The sequence below is a fragment of the Aegilops tauschii genome, chromosome 6, assembly GCF_002575655.3.
Source record: "Aegilops tauschii subsp. strangulata cultivar AL8/78 chromosome 6, Aet v6.0, whole genome shotgun sequence".
NCBI lineage: Eukaryota > Viridiplantae > Streptophyta > Magnoliopsida > Poales > Poaceae > Aegilops > Aegilops tauschii.
Window position 1 is genome coordinate 100,563,414 of NC_053040.3, and position 9,658 is coordinate 100,573,071.

The following is a 9,658-nucleotide window of genomic DNA, read 5'->3' on the forward strand; positions in this document are numbered from 1 at the left end:
TTATTGAGGCGATAAGTACATCCTTTTGCAAAATATTTTTTGGGATTACAACTTAATTGTTTGAAGTGTATTGTTACCATTTACACAACAATGAAGAGATGGTTTGAACAGTGGGCAAAAAGGGATCTTCAGACATCAAACAAGGTTTCTAAATCGACCAAAACAAAAATTCACAGACTAAGATAACATCATCCATTAGCTGTCAAAAACATCTCATCACTTCTCCTTTTTCTCCGCGGGGACAACCTTCTTCATCCGGGCTCCCAGCTGGTGCTGGTTCATCAACTCGACACGGAACTTCTTGCCGCCGTGAGTGATGGGCATCTAATCGCCCTGGCCCCCTGGATGGCTATAGCAAGCTCCTCTGTTAGAATTGAATCACCAGGCTTGGAGCAAGAGAGGTGTAAACACGGAGAAAAACAATACAAAGCTCACTAATAATAGGTTGATGGTATTTCTTATACACAAACTCAAACTAATGACTGCTAGAATTCCACCATTCTACCGATGTTACAAGCACCTGAAGACATTATTATTCCAAATAACACCACCGTAACTGAAGCAACCAACAAACTAAACTCTAGAACATCAAAGGACAACCAGATTAATCCTTCTCTGAAGCTCGCATGATAGAAATGCCAACTTCTAACCTAGTTCAAAGATACTGTATATAATAGATTGGCATCGTTATGTCTAATATGCAATAAATTATGCAACAAATAGAATCCAATAAATCCAGTAAATCTAATTTTCATGCTTATATGTATATTAGTTTTTTAGATTTAAGAGGAGAAATATTTCATGAACATTTAAAGTCATCATGCTTTGAATTAGACGACACAAGCATTAGAACTGCATTTGCTCGATCCTTGAGTGAGACCTTTCTACTCCCAAGAAAAGAAAAAGAGAAGAAAAGTGTAATCTGGATGTGGCATCAATAGCATAGCTAGAAAGTATATATAGATGCAGTTGTTCGAGACTGACTAACCATTTTGCATTGAAGTTTGCAAATAAATCATTTTCATATTTGAACAAGGGGACTTGTAAACCTCAGGAACAGACGTTTCTTTAAGATTTAACAAATAGCAGCAGAAACTCTGCATGAAAGAAACAATTCTGATGCACTGAGATAACTCCAATGTACTTGTTGATATGAAGGTGATCGAGTAGATAGACTGACACAGACAACAGTAAGCATACCTCTTGTCAATCTGCACTTCAGAGCCTAGTTACTTTTTGAGCCAATATATGCATCAACTCAGGATCCTCCGCTGTATAAACCTGGTATCACGAAGAAAGGCAACAATAAGCATACCTCTTCTCAATCTGCACTTCGGAGCCTAGATTTTGTATCAATCTCAATATGAAAACTGAAGCAATATACATTGGCATACCAGGAAGAAAGGCAACAATACCCAGCAACAAATAGGCCATACACCTGAGAGCTGTCAGCATCCATGTGACCTTGAAACTGCATAAGGAAATATCATAGCAAAAGTTTAATATTGTCTGATAGGACACAACAGCCATGTATCTTTCTAAGAAAGTTGACAATCAGCTTGTAAACAAAATACCTTGGTAGTTGCAAAACAACCTTCGGTATCATCTTTGTATCATTATGTAGCAAAGGTCCCTACTTTATATTAGCCTAACAAACCTGCCGAAGCTATCTGCACAACTCCACAAAAATCAGAAAAGAATTAAGAGAATTAGTATTAAAAGGAGATGAGCAGTATGCCTACAAGGATGAAATAATAGGATGGATTGACATGAACTACACACGCATTAGTACCTGCAGTTCAATATCCCAATGCCCTTAAGAATTTCTACTACTCCTTATCTGGAAGTGTTCAACTTAACCAAATAGATTGTTACTTATCTTTGGCTCTGAACAATACTGACTTATAAACAGTTATAAGCATCAAATTTCAAAGAATCACAGATCAACAAGTTGCTGGCTGATCTGTCGTACATGTATTTATTTTTTCAACTGTATGCTTGCCCTTGGGACAAAGCTTCGAATTGGCTAGCATAAATATGTAATAGTCTATGTGAAGCAATAAACTGGGAATTAGAAGAAAAAAATCAACTGAAAATTATGTCTTATGATTTGATATAGCTTAAAAAGGATCCACTTTATGAGTTGAAACAAAGCACGTGAATGACATAGTCACAAAGATACGTCCGCCAACCTTCTTCCTCCCAGTAGACATGGAAATTAGTAGTCACCCATCTAGGATTAAGTAAATAAAAAGAAAGATGGAAAAGAGAGAGCACCTTTGATGAACACAGACAACCAAGCAGCTTCCCCTTGTTCTCGTCTTGGCCGGCACTACACCTCTTCCCGGTCGGCAACCTGGATGAGCGACAACCTGGCCGGCACTACGCCGGACGATACAGCTACCCGCAGCTCACGCTGCTCAGGCCAACCGCACATAGACCACAAACGCTGCACCACATCCTGGGCCGCTGCCCCAACATGTCGTCCAACAGTCCCGACTGGGGCGCATTGACGGAGCTGACAACCTTGCTGCTTCCGCACTTCAAGGTCCTCACCCAAGCCATGCCGACAAGCAGCCCTACCTCTTGGAGCTGTCGTCGCAGTACTGCCCGAGGCCGCAGCCTCGACACTTAATAGAAGATCCTGGAGCCGCAGCCCCGACATACACCGCCCTTGAAAACGAAAGAGCCCCACATGACATCCAAAGGCTGGCCCTCCAAGGCTACACCTCTGAAGATGGTTACGACGTAAACGCCGCCGCCACCCACTCCAGAAAACTGGAGTTTAGGTTCTCACCCGGAGAACCCAAGCACATGAAAGGATAGGAAGATGTCTACGACTATGCCTCTAAGAAGGTCACGGAGCTTTCGCCCGAGTCCCTGATCTCCTATCAGTGAGCTTGCTTGCAAATCTGGTCACGCAACGATACCCAGACCATCAGAGCCAAGCACATTGTGTAGGGCACCCCCCTGCCGTCAGCCGGCATAGCCCTCACGCGACGACCAGCTGCAGCAACTCATGCAACATAGAAACAACGCGGTTGCCAGGGTCAGATCTGAGTGCATTGCTCCAAATCCACCATCCTGAGCCGGTGCAGCAGCCCCTGCCATAGCAGCCATCAGCCCGAGGCCGCTGCCCCAGCATTCTCTGGCGCCGCAACCACCGGCTACCCCGCTGCAGATCCACGAAACCAGGAGAACAACGTCATCAATCTGCAGAGTAGCACAGTCACACCTCCCGCCGCGAAGAAACGCACAACGCCCATATGTCCTCCCTCGTGCATGCTAGGCGCCAGATCCACGCCCACCTCGCACCTCCGCCACGGACCAACGCACCCATCCGGCCGGAGCACCTCTACGCCTTACTTCGCCAGCGCACATGCCAGATCAGCTCGCACCCTGGCCGAACCCGCGGTCATGCGCACCAGCGCGCCATGCCGCCGCCAGCTCGCCCTCACCAATAAATATAAATGAAAAGTGAAATTATGTAGCCTTAATTGCACAATCAAATCATCCTCAAGCAAATAAAGAGGTAGTTGTTCATCTAAGGCTGCATACCTAGTAGTTCGAAATTGGAAGGACTTAGAAATTAGCATAACATATCAGAAACACAATTTTCTTTTCTATCAGCGATCTCCCCACATGAAAAGAAGATAGTATGCTCAAAAATCATTATTCGTCACAAAGGATGTATTTAACTAAAATGCGACCAAACAATGCACAAAAATGGTAATAGTAGGCATAATTGTTATCCAATTAGTGCTAACCAGAAACTACGTACGTCCATTGTGTCGATCATCCATACGTTCGGATAAAATATAATTTGGTCGAACCAAGAAATAAAATGAAAAACATTTTTTACTTATGCTAACAGACTACCTTGAGTTTCCATATTCCTGCAAACTCGTGAATAATGTTTCCTTTTCTCTTCTCTTTGTAATACTAATTCGCAAATTCCATCTGGTACTAATTAAAACATATAGAAATACCATGAGAATACTCGTACATGTCTAAAATACCAGTTGCAAACTGACCAAAGGCCTAGTAGCACAAGTATGTAAATTGGTATCAAGGAGAACTTATGCAGCAATTGGTGCAGACTAATCCTATATAATTAAAACAGTTAACTTCCCGTGCCCAGTACAGTCAATAAAGTATCACGTTCAAGACAAATCTGATATGGTGTGAATAAATCAATAAGTAAATCAATATGGTGCATACTCTAAAAGGTCAGATCTTTGATGTCGTAGAAGTTACTAATCTTCTGCTCGTTTCAAAAATCCCTACAGAAAAAAAGGAATACATTTCAAGCTCCAGCATGAACCAGCAATTTATTATGTGAAATACGTTCTTATCGGCAATAGATATTTTCAGATCAAAGAATAGTATCCAATCTTATAAGTAACTCTATATTATGAAACTCCCACTCATAGGTGTTAATATGAGACCTTCATGAAATAGATCTAAACCGAGGGTAGTATTTCATATCAGTTATTTTACAATATGAACTTGATACTATTACTATCATCGACGGCAAAACTGACACAATTTATTTTTATAGAAAATAACCATAAGGAAGGCCATACATCAGTGCCAGCAAAAATATGATCATATACCCAGCACAAACTTATATGCCCAACAAAACCGCAACCTCAATCAAACAAAAGATCAGATGGGCTGATCCCTGAGATCGAGAAGATATCCTATTCTTCGCAACTGCAATTGTTTGCCATCCAAACTGGTGGGCCTAATTATAGGCATGTAAATAGTTCTAACATGTATTTTTCATAGCAGCATCAGGTATGACTGAACTTTCTTAAAAATAGCTCGCAGCATGCTAAGTTTACCAAACCAACATACAAATGAAATATTAGAAAAGTCTACAGGACAATTTTTACCTTGATGATTAGTGTGGGCTCTCATAGTTTTTGCTTTCTAGCGATGTAATCGGACATGGATATTCTTCACATCTGCAAGTGCCTTCGGCCGTGGGTGGAGGCTGACTGACCCTTGAGGAGCTTGTGGCGGGTCTCGCACTCCAGGCAGTTCCCTCATGGTGCTCGTACTTGTAGCATGTTTGGCAGACGGAGAAGGCCACACCCATTGCAGGTGAAGTGCTCGACATGAGCCCCATGTCGTCCCCGCAAATGAAATATTTGATTTACAGAAGGGGTTGAGTTCATACTGTTTTTTAAAGTTCAGTGCCCATCTCCATATTAAAGACAAAGAGGAATTATTTCAGTTTGAAGTAGAAAGGCAATAACTTCGGAATTGCCAACCTGCAAATATAAAAAACAAAGCAAACCAAATATTCTTATGATTTGGAAAGCTGACATCCTATACAAGAAACAATATAAGTTCTAACAAATCGCTGGTTCGGTTCAAACATCAACACACATAACAGTGGCACTGATTCGCCATGAAACCGTGCTATTGAGTATTGAGAGATATAGCAGCAGATGCATTTAGATATATCTAGGCACAACCGCACAAGGATTCACAACAGTGATTATATGAGGAGTAAAAAAACATTTAGGCTACATCTGGAGCTATCTATGTATGTCCAAATTTTGATCTAGCGACAGTACGTTTAAATATACACATACACACATGTTACTACCAATAATTATGAATGGATTGTACCTTACAAATACACCATACTAAAACATTATATTCAAGCTATCAAGGTCTATATAGAGTTTCTTGAAAATAAAGGAACACGCAACTGAGTTCTCGACAACAACTTTCCCGAAAAGGAGATGCTCTAGAAAAGAAATGTTGATCCTAGCATTTGGCAATTTGTTTCAGACCAAGCTTCCTTTTCTGTGTGCCACCATGGTCGTAAATGTGCAATCTCAGATAGTGGTGCTGACTGTACTACTGAGATAATCCTACTTGTTGCCCGGAGCTTGACACCATTCATCCTTCTATAGGCTAGTGTTACAGAAAAGGGTAAAGAGCTAACAAAGGGCATACTCATAGTGCAGTGTTCCTTCCTACAACCCCTCGTTCCTAGTCAGTAAAAGGCTTACAACAATTTATCTTGGCTCCGCATTTACTTTAGCTTGTCTGTCGAGTTAAACAAGGATTGAGCTGCAGGTGGTTGTCACCTACTTTGGCAGTTTTGTACAACTAAAGGCCTAAAGCTATCATGGCATAGTCAACAAATAAAACTTGCAAGTTTTATGTACATATAAGTAGCAGATGTTTCTCAACACAAAAGCAAGCAACTGTGCAAGTAGGGTCTAAATTCATGCAAGTAGTCAGAATATTTCCGACGCAAATTGTACAAGTAGCAGGAAGAAACAAATAAAATGTAAATAAAGAATAGTTACCTTCAGTAAATTGGTTTCTCCTAAGAAGGCAGGCAAGATGAACAGACTATGTAGCCGCAATAATGGGCCTGATGAATTAACAACTTAGCAACAATGGGCAATGTTGCGTGGACAGAGGAAGGGAACAATGAGTCGAGCAAATTGGTGAAACAATCACTGGTGCCCTGCTCCGCCAGTCTGTCGTGCATCCTCGGGACGGTGATCGGTGAGAGGTCGATGCAAGTGATGCCGCAGGTGACACCCTCCTGCAGAAGCTCTATAAGAATCAGCAGAAAGAAATCGAGTTAACAGAGATACTTTTCTAAGGGCCTGAGAGGTTATATAATGAATAGAAGATTCATGGAAAGACGTCACTTACATGATACATGTAGCTAGAGAATCACAGTGCCCTCAATTGAAGTTTATGTTCTCCCCATTAGTGATCGCACTGAATCAAAAAGCAAAATGTCAGACAGACAGATTACCTGGAGTGAAGGCATCAGGTAAACAAATTATCTGAATCAAAAAGCTCACTAAAAACAGAATCAAAAAAGCTAAATGCCAAACCGATTGAGTACTTTGTCTGGTATACATACTTGTCCCACCTTGCATCAACCCTGTGCATGGTGGTGGCATCAACAGCGTCATGAGCTCCTGCTGCCCTTGCGTCGATAGAAAGGTTGTCATCGTCGGCGCCGCGCACCTCTGAACCAAGGATCCGTTTGGCATGGAGGAGAGCGCGATCAGATTGATGCGTCCATCCCCAAACAACGAGCCAAGATAAAGAATATTATGACTGGGAGTTGTGTGTCCCCACTTTGTGTCTGCAACCACCTCCTTTCTACAGCTCCAAATCAGGGGAGCATCTGTTCGTTCCCAGCGAGACGGTCTATGCAGGTGCCGCCGGCGGCAGCGACGCCCCACCACAAAAGATTGTCTTCGAGCAGCGAGTTGCCGCACCCAACCCCAAGGACCTGCAGTTGGTAGATATTTATTGGGAAAACGACCAATAAAGCATGACTGAAGTTTAAACTTTGCATAACTAAAAAGTAATCTGTGGGCATTTTCCTTTTTCCCAAGTAACAACGTCAAACTTTTCAGGGGAAGGGTATATACAATATTTACTAAACTGAATGCTTTCCACGTGTTTTTAAATCAATGGATCCTTCATCTAGTCCTTTTGCTATCTCCTACAAATTCTTTAAAGAGTACTACTACACTGCAGCAAAATAATGCAATACCTAGAGTTAAATCTATCAATTTTGGCACATACGTACTTGCATGGTCTTCTCCTCCTCTGTTAGCATTTCTCAGTCCAATTCGTGCCTGCATGAACATGGTGGCGACAAGAACACCCAACCCCAAGGACCTGCAGCACAAGAACACACAACATACATGGTGGCGAGGTGGCGTGCTTCAACTGCAGTGAGTCCCCGGCCGTGGCCGGGTGCCCCTTTGGTCGCAACGCAGCGCCGTCGGCGGTGGGCATCACGATGCCGTCATGGAGGCACAATCAGATCGACCTCTCGCGCAGCCGGCCGCCGCCCTCATTGTCGCAGACGGAGGCTGCCTCCTCGCCGGATCGGGTCGGAGCGGCGTCCCAAGAGACAAGACGCACACGGTGCCCGCCGCCTCGATCTACCTCTCCCGGCGCGGCCCATCTGGACGAGATGTTGCTGTGGTGGATCTGGCCACCGCCCCGCTGACTTGCTTGAGACGATCTGGGGCCTCCCCGCTCGTGGTGGGCAGCGCCGGCGGGGAAGAGAGCGGCGCGGGCGGAGGGAGAAGCAGTGGGTGGAGCGGCATGAGGTGGGGCTGGTCGAGGAGCTCCGGTGCGGCGGCGGCTCAAGGAACCCTAGAGTTGTTTGCGCGATGGGTGAGACGGGAGCGGCTCGGGGGGGTTTCGGGAGGGAGAGCAGAAAACCGGTGGGAAATAAACCAGGGGGAGCGGGGTGCAAGGTGGGATGAAATAAAACAAAAGAAAAAAAACCGTGACGAAAAAAACCATGATAGGTGGGACGAAAATAAACCCGGAACGGAGACTACCAACTGAGACATTAGGAGTAGAGAAAGTTTTGAAGTTATGCTTGTTTTGCCTTCCTATGCTAGCTGATTATTGTTCCCATAAGTTGTTTTCTCACAAAATCCCTTTGCATAGGAAGTGGGTTAGACTTAAATGTGCTAGTCATATTCTTCATGATGCTCTCTTTATGTTTCAATTCTTATCTTTTATGTGAGCATCATTTAAATCATCATGTCTAGCTAGGGGCGTTAAACGTTAGCGCTTGTTGGGAGGCAACCCAATTTTATTTTTGTTCTTTGCTTTTTGTTACTGTTTAGTAATAAATAAATCACCTAGCCTCTGATTAGATGTGGTTTTATGTTTTAATTAGTGTGTGTGCCAAGTAAGACCTATAGGATCTTCTTGGATGATAACTATTTGATCTTGCTGAAAAAGACAGAAACTTTCTGCTCACGAAAACAATTGTTAAAAATCACCAGAAAGCGATAAAATACTGATTCCAATTGCAGTAGATCAATAATCAAATTATCTAGGTCTTACTATTTTGGCAGATTTTTATGAGTTCCAGAAGTTTGCGTTTGATACAGATTACTACAGACTGTTCTGTTTTTTTGACAGATTCTGTTTTTCGTGTGTTGTTTGCTTATTTTGATGAATCTATGAGTAGTATCAGAGGATATGAACCATAGAGAAGTTGGAATACAGTAGTTTTAACACCAATATAAATAAATAATGAGTTCATTACAGTACCTTGAAGTGGTGTTTTGTTTTCTTTCGCTAACGGAGCTCACGAGACCTTCTGTTGAGTTTTGTGTTGTGAAGTTTTCAAGTTTTGGGTAAAGATTCGATGGACTATGGAATAAGGAGTGGCAAGAGCCTAAGCTTGGGTATGCCCAAGGCATTCCAAGTCAATATTCAAGGACAACCAAGAGCCTAAGCTTGGGGATGCCCCGGAAGGCATCCCCTCTTTCGTCTTCGTTCATCGGTAACTTTACTTGGAGCTATATTTTTATTCACCACATGATATGTGTTTTGCTTGGAGCGTCATGTCGTTTTCTTTTGTTTTGCTTGCTGTATGAATAAAATACCAAGATCTGAAATTCTTAAATGTTAGAGAGTCTTCACATAGTTGCATAATTGTTCGACTACTCATTGATCTTCACTTATATCTTTCGGAGTAGTTTGTTGTTTGCTCTAGTGCTTCACTTATACCCTTTTAGAGCACGGCGGTGGTTTTATTTTGAAGAAATAGATGAACTCTCGTGCTTCACTTATATTATTTTGAGAGTCTTTAGAACAGCATGGTAATTTTCTTTGGTTA

General features: G+C 42.6%; 1 long non-coding RNA gene across 14 annotated transcripts; it reads right to left on the reverse strand.

Moving 5' to 3' along the window:
- Positions 1-8,254, reverse strand: LOC109774995 (uncharacterized). Of its 14 annotated transcripts, none has more exons than XR_012187273.1 (12): positions 7,592-8,254; positions 7,132-7,288; positions 6,920-7,019; positions 6,694-6,762; positions 6,336-6,591; positions 4,899-5,279; positions 2,278-4,283; positions 1,575-1,670; positions 1,395-1,471; positions 1,201-1,281; positions 989-1,097; positions 1-349 (listed from the first exon to the last, which is right to left on the reverse strand). It is a non-coding gene; the product is annotated as an uncharacterized lncRNA (long non-coding RNA). The 14 variants fall into 14 exon arrangements; XR_002235709.4 differs by having other exon boundaries at positions 1,793-4,283; XR_012187275.1 differs by having other exon boundaries at positions 989-1,116; positions 1,793-4,283.
- Between the last annotated feature and the right edge of the window lie 1,404 nt (positions 8,255-9,658).